Genomic DNA, 15,000 nt, shown 5'->3' with positions numbered 1-15,000 from the left:
TCTACTTTATGGATTCTTATTTTAGCGTTAACGCATAAGAGAAAATTTCGTTACGAGGTGGGTAACATATGTGGTTAACCTGCAGAAAGTCAGGTATAAGTTTAAGGTAGCTTTCGGCTCTTACTGAATTTGGATAAAATAACTACGCTCCTATTTCAACTAAATGGCGCTCCACGGTTTTTAAAATTGTTTTTTTCAAGAAGATCGAGATATTGTTGTTGTTATTAACGTTTGAACTTCTAGTAGGTTTTTAGTAAAATGATTGATTTAGTCGTTCTCGTCCATATATGTATAGTTGCAATGTTCTATCGATTATGTTAAGAAGTCATCTTTTCACAATGGTAAAGGAAATAGAAGTTCACAAAAAACGGGAAACACTATAAGTGGAAGGGTTAAGAAGTATAATGATTACATGTTATAATATTTGACTAAGAGTTAAAGGACTGAAATGTTTTCTTGAGATAATTTCAATTCTATTCTTAGATTTCAACTTGATTTTCGTTTCAAAAATCGATTGTGTTTAATCAAAATGATATATCAATTTGCATGACGTAAAGTAGCTAACAAATATATTGTCACAGGTCAGTGCTGTTGTTGTAGCCCTTTTTTGTTGTTGTGGCCCCCATGCCCAGCTCGGGAATACCCTTACCTAGGAAGATAAGTGCCCAATAGTTGAAGACTGCGTTCGTTTGTCGATATAATTAAGGGAATGGTTGCTGTTTATCATTTAAAAAAGGGACGCTTCTACTACTATCAGCCTGTAAAATCAGCCCTAAAATATAAGCTTCCTATGTCCATCTTTTCTTAATACTTTATTGTATCTTAGAGGAAACAAACTCGTTAGATACGACTATCTGTGGCCCTGTTTCTTTGCACGTGCAGAATACTATCTAAAGTATGGTACGTAGCAAATAAAGACTAAAACGAAATGTAAAGAATGAAAAAATCAAGCATCGGGCGAAAAACAAGCAATTATGAATCTAGCAGTACGTTATTTTTAAGTGTTGCAGTCATACACAAAAAAGAACTCGTGAACTACACGTGCCCATCTGAAACTGGGTGTATTGGAAACTGGGCTAAAGTCCGAAACTAAGCCTGCCTTGGAAATGACTTATGCACGAATTTAAAACTTAACTAGGAGTACACTGCGTACAAAACTAAGCTCACATTCTAACTGAGCTATACTCACATTTAAAACTGAACTAGGCATGGACAGCAAACAGAACTAATTAAGCTCATATGATATTAAACCTGGGTTACGCACACACAAAACTAAGCTCGCATTATAACTGAGTTGTACGCTTATTTAAAACTTAACTTGACACACACTAGAAACAAAACTAAACTCACGTTGTAATATATGATTTATGCAAGCAACTAAAACTGAACTTAGTTCACACAGTAAACAAAACTGGATCATTATCAATAGCTGGGAACAGACCCTTATATAAAACTACCATGACATTTTATTCAAAACCCCCTTATGTAAATCATCATCGCTACATAGCGACAATATAGAGGTACAAATATAAAACCCTGGATGTCAAGTACGGTTCTGACCTTCACGATCGACGATCGACGATCGATATCAACATCTGCGCGCAGATCCCTAGATGTAACATTTTACCATCGCAATAAACAACTGGACACAGGTTTAACATAGATGTGACATTTTAAGTTCAATTAATCAATATCAACATCTGGGCATAGAATACACCCTGTATATAAAGAGTTACGATCAACACAGACCCCTAACCGTAAGATACTAAGATAAGTAGCAACATCTGCCTACAGCCCATCATGTAAGACACATTGATTAAAACCCATGGATGTAACAAACAACGAACAATATCAACATCTGGGCACAGCCCATTCGTGTAAGACACACTGATATAAACCCCTTAACGTAAGGACCAACGATCAATATCAACATCTGGGCACAGCCCATTCGTGTATGACACACTGATATAAACCACTGAACGTAAGGACAACGATCAATATCAACATCTGGGCACAGCCCATTCGTGAAAAGACACATTGATATAAACCCCTGAACGTAAGGAACAACGATCAATATCAACATCTGGGCACATTCCTTCATATAAAAACACACTGATATAAACCCCTGAATGTAAGACCCCTGATTTTAAGAACCCCTGATTGTACGAACTCCTGATTTCAAGAACCCCTGATTGTAAGAACCCCTGTTTGTAAGACCCCTGATTGTAAGAACCCCTGATTGTAAGAACCCCTGATTGTAAGAACCCCTGTTTGTAAGACCCCTCATTGTAAGAGCCCCTGATTTTAAGAACCCCTGATTGTAAGAACCCCTGTTTGTAAGAACCCCTGACTGTAAGAGCCCCTGTTTGTAAGACCCCTGAATGTAAGAACCCCTGATTGTAAGAACCCCTGTTTGTAAGACCCCTCATTGTAAGAACCCCTGATTTTAAGAACCCCTGATTGTAAGAGCCCCTGATTGTAAGAACCCCTGATTGTAAGAACCCTTGATCGTAAGAACCCCTGATTGTAAGACCCCCTGATTGTAAGAACCCCTGACTGTAAGACCCCTGATTATAAGAACCCCTGATTTTAAGAACCTCTGATTGTCAGAACCCGTTTGTAAGAACGCATGTTGTAAGAACCCCTGATTGTAAGAACCCCTGTTTGTAAAAACCCCTGATTTTAAGAACCCCTGACTGTAAGACCCCTGATTGTAAGAACCCCTGATTTTAAGACCCCTGATTGTAAGAACCCCTGATTTTAAGAACCCCTGACTGTAAGACCCCTGATTGTAAGAACCCCTGACTGTAAGACCCCTGATTGTAAGAACCCCTGTTTGTAAGACCCCTGATTGTAAGAACCCCTGACTGTAAGACCCCTGATTGTAAGAACCCCTGATTTTAAGAACCCCTGCTTTTAAGAACCCCTGACTGTAAGACCCCTGACTGTAAGACCCCTGATTGTAAGAACCCCTGAATTTTAGAACCCCTGATTGTAAGAACCCCTGTTTGTAAGAACCCCTGATTGTAAAAACCCCTGACTGTAAGACCCCTGATTTTAAGACCCCTGATTGTAAGAACCCCTGCTTTTAAGAACCCCTGACTGTAAGACCCCTGATTGTAAGAACCCCTGATTTTAAGAACCCCTGATTGTAAGAGCCCCTGTTTGTAAGAACCCCTGATTGTAAAAACCCCTGACTGTAGGACCCCTGATTGTAAGAACCCCTGATTGTGAGACCCCTGCTTGTAAGAACCCCTGATTGTAAGAACCCCTGATTGTAAGACCCCTGATTGTAAGAATCCCTGATTGTAAGAACCCCTGATTGTAAGAACCCCTGTTTGTAAGAACCCCTGATTGTAAAAACCCCTGACTGTAAGACCCCTGATTTTAAGATCCCTGATTGTAAGAACCCCTGCTTTTAAGAACCCCTGACTGTAAGACCCCTGATTGTAAGAACCCCTGATTTTAAGAACCCCTGATTGTAAGAGCCCCTGTTTGTAAGAACCCCTGATTGTAAAATCCCCTGACTGTAGGACCCCTGATTGTAAGAACCCCTGATTGTGAGACCCCTGCTTGTAAGAATCCCTGATTGTAAGAACCCCTGATTGTAAGACCCCTGATTGTAAGAATCCCTGATTGGAAGAACCCCTGACTGTAAGACCCCCTGACTGTATGAACCCCTGAATGTAAAACTAGCTGGTAGCCCATAAAGCGAGAGGTTGTGCGTTAAACTCCTACAGTGCACAGCATTTATTCTTTTTTTTTCTCTTATCAACGGATATATCTCTGCATAAAAAATATATGGAAAGACAACATTTGCCTTTCCTATGCTTGTATTTAAAAAATCATGTGGAGCGAATAAGTCATCCGAGAATTCGTAGAGAACGTCGACAGATTTTGAATTCAACTTTGCTTAACTTTGGAATGATGTTAATTCTTGTGTTACTGTCGATTTCATTACGAAAATACTACTTTTCAAGTTTGACAAGTGCTTCGCCCTGTTTGTAAGAACCCCTGACTGTAAGACCCCTGATTGTAAGAACCCCTGATTGTAAGACCCCTGATTGTAAGAACCCCTGGTTATAAGACCCCTAAATGTAAGGCAATCTCTGAGTGGAAGGCTTTGATGTTGTTGTAAGGTATGAATTAGAAACCCGAACATAAACCAGAAATTTACAACTCTTTTATGATATATGTATTAAGACCCTTGAAGATGTGAATCAAACATAAAACCCTGAAAGTATGGTACACATTTTAGGACCAATGGTTTGAATACAATCACTTTTCATGTATTTGTTGAGAGGTCAAGGTTTAGGGTTAACAATAGTTTAAAATGCATATGAAAATGTTGCATATTCGAATCCATTGTTTGTAATATTGAAAAGCACAGAAACTCATTTGGGATCATAACTATTGTCAGTAGCAAACCTGCTCATTCCAACAGTCTATAAGGAAAAAGGCAAAGAGATTGGAATAAACCTAGTAAGTAATTAAAAAGGTTATTGCAAATAAATTTCCAAAGTTTATTCGAAATTTATTAAAAAAATTACAGATATTGAATACACTTTGCCTAGTGCTAAACCTGGACTTTATTCACTTTGATTATATTTGTATTGAAAGCATTAAAATACATGCAAATAGACAAACTATTGAAATTATATCTCATCACTTTTTTGAAGAAAGGAAGGGAAATGAAGTTTAACTTGGTTAAAACACTCATCTACCACTTGCATTACAACTCAGTTTGTTTGAAAAATTTGTCCATGCAATATAAACAAATAGAGTTTGATGTTTTCTACAGATTAATATTGAGATGATGACACTCAATATAGGCATAGTGCCTACTTCCTAAGAACCTATGAGCCACTCATTCTTTAAGACACTCAACAAACTCCTTACATCTGAAATTCATGTCATTAAAAAATAAGCAAGAGGTAAACAGTTAATGCTTTAAAAAGATGTGTGAATTACAATATGGGTATTGAATAAATATTTCATTAAAAAGAAGTACAACGGTTAATCAAAATAAAAAATTGACAACTTCTTTAGCGTATTTTCCACTATAATCAAATTTCCAATCTTTGAAATTATAGGAGTACCATGAGAGACCTTTATGATAGATTAAAAATTTGCTTCTATTCTTCGTATGTATTTATTGATTCTGGAGACTTAAGTTCCTAGTTTTTATATCAATTATGGATAAAAAGCTCAGTCTCTGTCTATGTGATATATAGACTTTATCAACAAGTATTTCTGAGTTTAGCACATTTGCAGTTATTTACAATACACATAATTTCCACTCCTCTCTTTAAATTCAATCATGTCAGGAAGGTATGAATTAGCTTAGTGTATTGCCAATTAATCCAGCCAAATCATCATGCTCACATTCTGGAGACAAATCTTACTTATTAAATTTGATGCAAAAATTTTGTTAGGCTTTTGACATCAGCTCAAGATTTTGTTTTCAATTTTTTTAAGATTTCATAGAGGGATGCAGTCTCATTATAGAATTGCATAATTCAATAAAAACTTGCATTTTATGGTTCATAAAGCGAGGGATTTAGCGTGAAATTGCGAGTGGAAAACGAGGCTCAGTGATACTGTTTTGCATCTTTTGTTTTGCACTCAGGTTAAAAAAAAGGCATATCATTGCTGTTTTCTTTACTTCTTATTAACTGTTATTCATCCATATGATTCAAGGAAAAGCCATACTTGACTCACCAATTCCACATCAAATTGCATGCCAAAAACTAATATTGCACAAATTGCAAATTCCCTCATCAGGTAATTAATTTTCCTATAGTAGCACTTTCTAAAATTGAGGAGTGAAGAAATTCAATTCAATTCAATTCAAATAGTATTACAAGCTTCAATTCAAATAGTATTACAAGCTTCAATTCAAATAGTATTACAACTTTAGGATGAAATTTCTTCAATCCTCAACAATTTCGGGTACTAGCATCTCTAATTTCATTGTTGCATGTGTTGTGTTTTGAGGCATTTTATTGGCAAGCCTCACAATCTTGCCTTCTGACAGTTTCACCACAGGCACTATGTAAATTCTTGCCTTGTCACCAGCTTTCCTCAAGGTACAACCGTTGATAAACGAGATAAATGCCGTTACCTGGCAATGGAACAAGTGTATGAAACGTTCCTAATGATATAGTCTGTCAATTAATTGTCTTGAAAACAGGGTATTTAAGTGATTACACTCATTCCTACAAGCCACCTTTTGAACAAACCAGGGCACAAATCCACACCCATCCCTTAGCACAAAAGTGCTCTTTACTTATTTCTCCCAATTCTGAGCATATTTTCGGGCAAATCATTGCTCCTCGCTTCAATTTATGTCTACAGTTTTATTTGTTGCACATACCTTAACCACTATCTAATACTGTGAAGTTTAATTCATAGCAGGGCTCCCACATGCACGAAGCACGTGTGGGGCAGACCCCCATACCCATGGAATATGGTTAACCTCTTTTCGTTTGTTTTTCACGTGACTGACCGAGCGTACGTACGTACATGCATACGTGCCTTCAGCTTCCACAGGTAGGGTAGGGGAGACTATCAAAACGAAGGGAGAGGTGTCTCAGGCGAGTTTTGGCAAATGCACATCTTTTATGTTATCATTAATATTAGGAGCTTGGGAGCTCCGCTTTTAGGCTTGGCTAAATCTACATATTACGAATAAACAGATCAGGAGTAAGAGATTGTGTATTCTCAAGTCTAATTTTGCTCTGCTTACCAGGCAATTATCTAACAACATGTTACCCTTTTTGAGAGACAAAAATGAAATGTGTGTGTAAATATGGCACTAAGGTCAGTTAGGGGCCCTCTCCCTCCCCAAGTCTCCTAATGTATCTGATGTTCTTCAACAATATCAAGGTTTTCAAGTCGTTGATAATAAACTCATAAAGGCTGAAAGTTTCTAAGGAAACTGTTTGGGGCTGCGTCGGTGGGGGCAACGAAATAATTTGAATATATCAACAAAGTTGAAATGGTAAATTGGCCACCATTATGATTATAAAAGCCGACGTTTCGAGCATTAGCACTTCGTCGGAGTGAATAGAGGAATTGTGGGTTGTGTGTGCTTTTGAAGGCAATAAAGTTACAGGATTGGTGGGAACATGGCAACGAGAAAAACACGAATAAATTAGTGGAATGAAAAGCGTTCGTTGATACCTGTGGGATTTAGACTGCCGGTTTGAAAGATGAGCTTTTGTTCAAGAGTTTTCTGGCTTTCCGTGCTACCTAAGTGTAAGGAAAGACCATAGATTGCCATGTGTTGCTTAGAATGATTAGGTAAAAGCAACGTAATCGTAACGGTGGCCAATTTACCATTTCGACTTTGTTGATATATTCAGATAATAAACTCAACCTGTTTTAATTAAATAACTGCAATTCCAGAGGTTCAAATTTTGGATATGTCAATTTTTTTTTCATTCGATCAATCACATTTGATACTGGTTATAAGAGACTTAACGTAAAATCTTCTAGGGATAAGAGGAAGACATTAAAGTCCCTTTTTTGCTGCTTGCAAACAAACAAGGTTTGGAGCCCATTTCTCTTGGTGTCTTAACATCGTTCTAAGAAAGGGTGTGGACAAAACGTGGCCTACCCTGTGGCCTACCCTATGGCCTACCGGTGGTCAGATCTTTAAAAGGATAGCATTGCTGGAAACCTTTCAACGTTTTCCTGAGTACTATCCTACCAACGACTTTCTTCTGCTGTTTTGGGGGCCACATTCCTATCAAAATTTCTTAACCTTCTGCTAGAATAACGAAATCGAGGAACAGAAGCCGGTTAAACGCAACTTTAGGGCAAACGTCATCATATCAGCTCTCCTTTCAAATTAGTGCAATACTGGCCCTTTCTTTGGAAAAAGCAAGTAAAGTTTGCGAAATGTTTACGACGGCGATGCGTGGGTGTCCCGGGGTGCTTGTTGCAAATTCAATACTCTACAGCACGTAAGAGGCACTTAAAAAATTGGCCTGGCACATTATGTTTTCTTTTTCTTACCCGTATATGCTCTCCGTTATAACGCCGTTCCTGATTACATTTTTACACTAGCACTCCACTATATGTCACCAATTGACCGCCATTTTGCATATCCTCTGCGAAGAAATTTTCTATTTCGTAAACGACCGTTGCCATTTTGAAACGGTCGTTGCCATTTCCGAGAACAGTCGTTTCCATTCATTACAAAATGGCAACGACTGTTTCGACAAATGACAACGACCGTTTCAAAATGGCAAAATTGACCGTTTCAAATGGCAACGGCCGTTTACGAAAGGAAATACGCCTTTGCGACCACGCAATATATTGGCCCCTTCTCTCCCCTCCCCCTTAACCTACCGGTACAGTTTAGTGCTGTGATATTTGCAGTGTTTCGTTCCCTCGGACGTTGAAAATCGTCTTAGCGACCTCTTAGTATACCCTTTTGTACGCCAGCGTATTCGTTCGACTCTTACTGATTTTATTTTTATGTTCTTAAAAATCTGCCTACCGGTAGGCCATACGTTAAGCAATAGGGTAGGCCACAGGGTAGGACATGGCCTAGGCCACGTTTTATCCACACCCTCTGACAGAAGTTTATTTGCTCTCAGTAATGAAACTAGGATACATAGGGTCCACTCTGCAGCAGCAACTGACTCTGATATGTTCATTGTCAAGATTTAGAAACTTACCTTACAGATACGTACGCTGAATCAGCACCTTTGGAGTACTGAAGATAAGTGCAATCATTGGTGTCGACAAGGATACACCACTGTCTCTCCCACTTTTCAAATATTGGAGAGCGCATTACTGCATTCGGCTTTACTGCGGGTAATGTCCAGGTGAATGCAGTAACCATTCCATTTGGTGTTGGTTTTACGTTTTGTGGTACCTGAAAAAAGAAAATAATATACATACTTTTGAGATAAAACATATGAAAAACATTTAATGTAAAGTAATGTGCCTAGCGAGTTTCGTAAGGATTTTCGTATGTTCCCAGGCGCTCACTATTTTTACGAGCTCCGTAGACTTAAAGGCGAGGAAAATCTAGAGCGATGAGCAAAATGTACCACATGTTCCACCATGGAATAAGGGATGAATTCTTCTATCATTATTTCAAACCAGTACTTTGGCTATAGTTCTCGTAATAAAACCCTAAGCCTTTTTACAGTATTGCATCGATCGCCTAGGACGTGGGCGAAAGACGAAAACGACACGCACAAAACCACGTTATTATGGCAAAAAAAAATGGCCAACGAAACGGCTCGTTGCTTACAAAAGCGAATTCTAAAGAAACGGGGACAAAACTTGATCCTTAACTATTTTATTTCTTAGTTCGTGGGGGAGGAAGATTGCGTGACGAGCCCAAAGAACGTCTGCGTAGAAGGCTATTGCAACGCGAGCTTTGTTAAAAGTGACTGAAACTGTTTAATTATATATGATACATTTAAAGGAAACAAATTTCTATTGCATTAAAAAACTCCAACCCAAATTATGGCTTTTTTTAAGTTAAGAGCAAACAGAAAAAAGAAAAAAGAAAAGAAAGCTAACAGCCGATACCCACCCCTCCTTTATTTGCACATTTTATCATCCACCTACCTTGGCGAGGACGTTCCAGAGAAGTTTCTGGCGTTCCTTGGTCATTAGGGACAAATGTTTTCTTTGGTTTCTCTCCATGTGTTCCTCCTTGTTTTTCCTTCGTATTGCCTTTTCGCAACCTTTCATAGGGCAGATACACACTCTTTCTCCACAATCAATCGAATGAGTTTGTTTATGTGGCGAATTTTGAGATTTAGGTAGCCGGACAATTTTTTAGAAATTTTTCGGCATTTCAATGAGGGACTTTCCGGCAACTTTACTAACCCAATCGAGACAGGCTTAGTTTGTCCACCTACCATTTACCAAGTGTGATCACAAGGAGCTACATCTTTTCGTTTATTACAAAGTGCGATGGTCTGTTCTTACCCCCTAGTTCCACACTCCCCCTGTTAGGGCAAAGCATTGATAGGTGTATCAACAGTAGCTGTATATTTCATGAATAACAATTGTGCTGCAAGATAAAAATTTACAGCAATGATGAACATGGCTGAAAACTGCAAACTATATCTGTTATCAGCAAATGAAACAGTTTTATGATTGTCATAGTGCCAGAAATGTTTTTTTGACATTATCAATTTTGTTAATTAAGAAACTAAACGTTTTCACATCTGCCTGTGGTGCGTCACTTTATTTCACGTAATATAAAATGATTGTAAAGAATTACTTTCCGAAAACATAGCTATATTAGAACTATTGCTGCAATGACCACGATGTAAATGTAAATACATTTTGTATATGTAAACACATTACCCTTTTCTTTGAGGAAAAAGAATCCTGCAGAGAAATCAGGAGGGAAAAAATATCCTGCAGAGCATTTAGAATGGAAAAATATCCTGCCTAGCAGATTGCTAGAAAAAAAATTTTTCATGACCAGAAATCACCCCCCCCCCCTCCCCCGAAAAGTTAAATGGTCGCAGCTTACTTCAATTCAAGAGCCTGGAAAGAAAGCCATTGGTAGCACACGAAAGTCGTTTCTGTTTGCATTTTTTCGATTATCACCTAGCAGTTTTTGCGTTTCCATCGCCGAAATAGTCCAAGAATTACGAAAATAGTTCTAATTATTTTTTTATTTCATGCGCGAGATCAATGCAGGCAATCCCAACCGAGCAAGATAGGCTCATCTTGCCCGCTCCGGTAGCCAATCAGAACACAAGGTTCACTTCATCTTGCCCACTGGCGCTGCAGGCGCTGTAATAGTCTGTTACAACAAAGTGCAATAGCATTTTCATTACAAAGTGTGACAAGTGTGATTATAAATTGCGACAAGTGTTATTACAAAGTGCGACAGATATAGCAAAGTGTGACAATTGTTGCAAAATTGCGACAAAACACCCCTTCAAACACCTTTTTCACGATCCTATGAAGCTGAATAATTTGACATTTGGCCATACCATCCGAGAATCAATTGTGTTCTAAAATGTTGAAAGTTGAATAGAGACTCGAATTAAAGAGCCAGGTGAATAAGGAATGCACCAAAATTGAGGGAGGACCGTATATTCCATCCGATGATGGAAAAAAAAATGTTGATACGTGAAGGATTGAACTTATAAAAATTCGCATCGGAAACAACTGACGGTGTATCATAATTCATTAAAATAGGAAGACTATCAATCGTATGTTCTCGTTTGAAAGTGGCAAATTTTATATGATGTGCATCCTTAAAAGGAGCTTGTTTCTCGACCCCTCCTTGATCAAAAATGCATTCAATAATGTGGATCACAATAATTATTATCCAAACTGATTGCAGTCTTATTTTATTAAACGGCCCATTTAAAGGTAATTGTTCACAATGGAACGTCTATATGTGATCCCAATGGATCCGGATAGCCGTCAAAGTGAGAAAAATATTAATTAGGAATTATGAGATGTAAGTTTTCAAATGTCATGTCATTTACCGGTGAGTACATTTAAAGGGCTTCGACTCTTTAATTTTTAATTTATTTCGACCGTTTTTGTTGATAAAGTACTCAAGCAGCAATGTCGAGGGACAGGACAAGACGATCAAGAAGTATGAAACGTTCTTTCATATTGCTACGCTACTGCGATCAGCTGGAGGTACCGCGTCCCAACATCCAGCGGGTGTTGGAAAGTAGTGGAAGAGTCACCCAGCTGGTATTTCCGAACGACTCCAGTACAGCTAATCTGTAAGAGATCGTATTGAATGGTTTCAGGCAGCATCTAAATAGTAGGGAGGCGTCGAAGTAAAGCTGACAAATATTTAAAAGGAAGTAACAGATTTCTGACCTATAAATATGCATTGTATAGCGGTTAACCGTTTTTATTTTTAGATTGCTCTTTTATCGAACTGTCAGTGGTTCTAACCTGTTGACCCTGGCTGGCACATGGGATGATATGTGCGGGGATACAATGAAGGCAATGTTCAAAAGCCGCTGTACAGTGTTCATGCGATTAGATCGAGGTAAGATAACTCTTAACAAAAAGGGCAAGTCATCTTCATAGCTAGAAAAGGCCCCAGGGAAAAAAAAACATTTGCATAACGACAAGACATGTCTAAGCCGCAACAGCAGTCCCGATAAACTTTTAACGAGGATTACTGGAAAATTCGAACCAAGTTTTCCGACATAATTTTGACAAGTATGCTGAAGTTTGGAGATTGAGCACGTTGCGGTGCCTCATGCTTCAACCCGCGAGAGGATGACAAGCGAGCGACGATGCGCAAGGGGCGGGGTCTGGCCCGAGTTGAATCGAGTCTTGACTCGTGCACGGTACAAGTGCTGAAGAGATCTTTTACTTACAACGTAGAAAATACATTTTTACAGTGTATTCAGAAAAGCTCGTTTATTTACAGGACTGAAGAACAACCATGTCTAGTAGAATTATGGTTACGAATACCTGTCTCATTCAAGGAGTACTCCTGTTACTCTGCACCATATTTAACTATGTCTGCACTCGGCTCAACTACACATCAGAGAGTGTCTTTTAAATTTAATGAATAACGTCGTCGTTCTCTCTTTTTCAGATCGCACGAATCAATATCAGGATGGCGAAGTAGGGATTGTTAATTAATGAAAAGATCAATATCATATTTGAGCATTAAAGGTTTTTCGAAGACGATCGAGCATCCGCCATATACCGATAATTGTAGAACTTTCCTTGCCTCCTTGCCAAGGACGTGATTCAAATTCATTCCTTGCTTAATTGATTGTGATTTTCTGATAGTGATTGCAGTTTCCATGAAAAGATGATCTTAAGTGATTCATGATGTGCTGAACCCGCACTCGGCTAAACTACATCATTCAGTTTCTTTTAAATTCATAACTTAATAACGTCGTTCTCTCTTTTTCAGATAACACGAATCAAGATCAAGATGGTGCAGCAGGTGATTATTAACGAAAAGTTCATATCATATTTAAGCATTAAAGGTTTTTCTTAGACGATCGAGCACCCGCCAATTACCGGTAATTGGAGAACATTCCTTACCGATTGAAATTCGTTCTTAGCTTAATTGACTGTGATGTTATCATTAGTAATTGCAGTTTCTGTGAAAAGATGATGTTGAGTAACCTAGAATACTTTCCAAGAGAATCACTTTCTTTCAACCCGATCGTTCTTTTCTTTAATGTTTGATACAACAGGGCAATCAACATCAGGAACTGGAAATGTTGGAATAGGGGTAGCGAGAGCCCCCAACGAGGTGGTTGTGGTAGACCCTCCAGAAGGTACATTGCATTATGTGTTATGATTAATAACTTCTAGGATAGTCAGAAATGAAACTTGATTTGGTACCAATAAATGGGGCTGTAACGCAAATATGTCAACTGGTGTTTAGATGAGAGTATACAAACACGGAAAAACTTGTGTTAATATTTAATTTAGGTGGACCCTAAAATAGCCATCCATATATTATTTGATTTCAAATAATTTTTATGGCCACTGCCTCCTATGGAGGTGAAGCCATAATGTTGACTTGGTTGAGTGCGTGAGTGAGTGAGTGAGTGTGACTGTAGAATTCGAAAGGATATAATCATTAATTTATTATTATGAATATGACTATTTGTTACCATCTATGGGTACTCAAAAAGATGTGGGATGTAATAGTAGTAGCCATATCCAGTCTTAACTGCCTATTTTTTTTACTTTAGATGAAAACGCAAGTGATGAGGAACTTGGTAGACCTATCTTTACTTCATCACCAATAGTACATCAAGTACCCATTGTACCAGGCACATGTAGGTATACTTTCCACACTTTTTCTGTCTGGAGAAGTAAGGTGTAGGTTAGCATTGCCTTGCAGCTTTAATGAACTTGTTTTCCTTTTTTTTTTTTCCTTTCAATTAGGTGACCAAAAAAGAGCAGAGATGTTTGTTGAAACCCTATATGGTAAAGATGAAGGAAGTTCAATATGTAATTATTTCTGGAGTTGAGTTACAAACGGGATGGGCATAATTATATTGCACAAAGAGATATTAAGAATGCAATACTCACTTGAAAAGACTATGAGAGTTGTAATAACTTCAAAGACAAAACTTATACCTGAAACTAGTCAATTCATGCTGTTTATAGTCTTTGTAATCATTCACCCTAAGTTCTCAATTTCCTAGAGTCAGTAGTCACATGCTGTCCTATGGCAATGGATGGCCACATTTTGGCTGTACAGGCAGTAGAAGGTAATAGTGTAATCCAATAATTATATACAAATTTTAAAGGTCAAATATTGGCTTGTCAATCCTAGTTCAAATTATATTTCAAATGATAGGTTTTGAACATGAATATTGTAAAATAATGTAATAGAAGAAATGGGGATTAAGTTAAAAAAAGACGTGTAATGTTTTTCAGTAGGAACAGTGGAAGAGGAGGTGGATCATCTGGTTGGTGCAGAAGCGAGTAAGTAAAGACTTGAAATGAATCATCTTAATCTGGTCCTGCAAAGAAGTTATGTGCTCAATTGATTCTACATTCTTATTGTTAGACCCAAGATGTGGACCAGCCTATGATTTACAGCTTCTAAGAAAACTAATGGTAGCACATGATGTGCCCCCAGTGCTACCACTCCTGTGCATAAATGCACGAGAAGTAAGTGTGTGAAGGTTTGTAGGGATGATTTTAGATAAGAGTTGCATACAAAGTCTCTTCAGGTTATGATGGACAAGTCACAGTTGGCCTAATCATAAGCATGTGAAACTTCAGATTGTGTTGCAGTCAGGTTCATGACCTTGCTATATGTCAGGGGGTTTTGTGTTTGGATGAAATACATTCTTTCTCGAAGTGCCTATTTCCAGCCTGCACCATTAATGACCAGCAGAAAACTTGCAGGGAAACCTGATCAAATGCTGGGGATTAACCTCTTAGGAGCCACCAGCTATACATGACCTTGTTTCTTCAAAGGACTCACATTTCATTAATTCTAAGGTCTAATGTTGCAATTTAGAATCAAGTTTAGTA

The 15,000-nt window shown here is 38.1% G+C and overlaps 2 long non-coding RNA genes across 4 annotated transcripts in view; one reads left to right on the top strand and one right to left on the bottom strand.

The window, feature by feature from the left end:
- The window catches only part of LOC148719239 (uncharacterized), an 18,765-nt gene extending 10,282 nt beyond the window's left edge, over positions 1-8,483 (bottom strand). For all 3 annotated transcript variants that reach the window (XR_015993651.1, XR_015993650.1, XR_015993652.1), the window contains exon 1: positions 8,023-8,483. This is a non-coding gene — a long non-coding RNA (uncharacterized LOC148719239). The remainder of the gene's footprint in view (positions 1-8,022) is intronic.
- Positions 8,484-12,901: 4,418 nt separating this feature from the next.
- LOC148719238 (uncharacterized) lies at positions 12,902-13,789 on the top strand. Its single transcript, XR_015993676.1, has 3 exons — positions 12,902-12,937; positions 13,194-13,277; positions 13,701-13,789. It is a non-coding gene; the product is annotated as an uncharacterized LOC148719238 (long non-coding RNA).
- The last annotated feature ends 1,211 nt before the right edge of the window (positions 13,790-15,000 follow it).

Source organism: Stylophora pistillata, chromosome 12 (genome assembly GCF_964205215.1).
Source record: "Stylophora pistillata chromosome 12, jaStyPist1.2, whole genome shotgun sequence".
Classification (NCBI taxonomy): Eukaryota; Metazoa; Cnidaria; class Anthozoa; order Scleractinia; family Pocilloporidae; genus Stylophora; species Stylophora pistillata.
The sequence above is the reverse complement of the archived record's forward strand: the minus strand, read 5'-3'. Positions and strand labels throughout refer to the sequence as shown.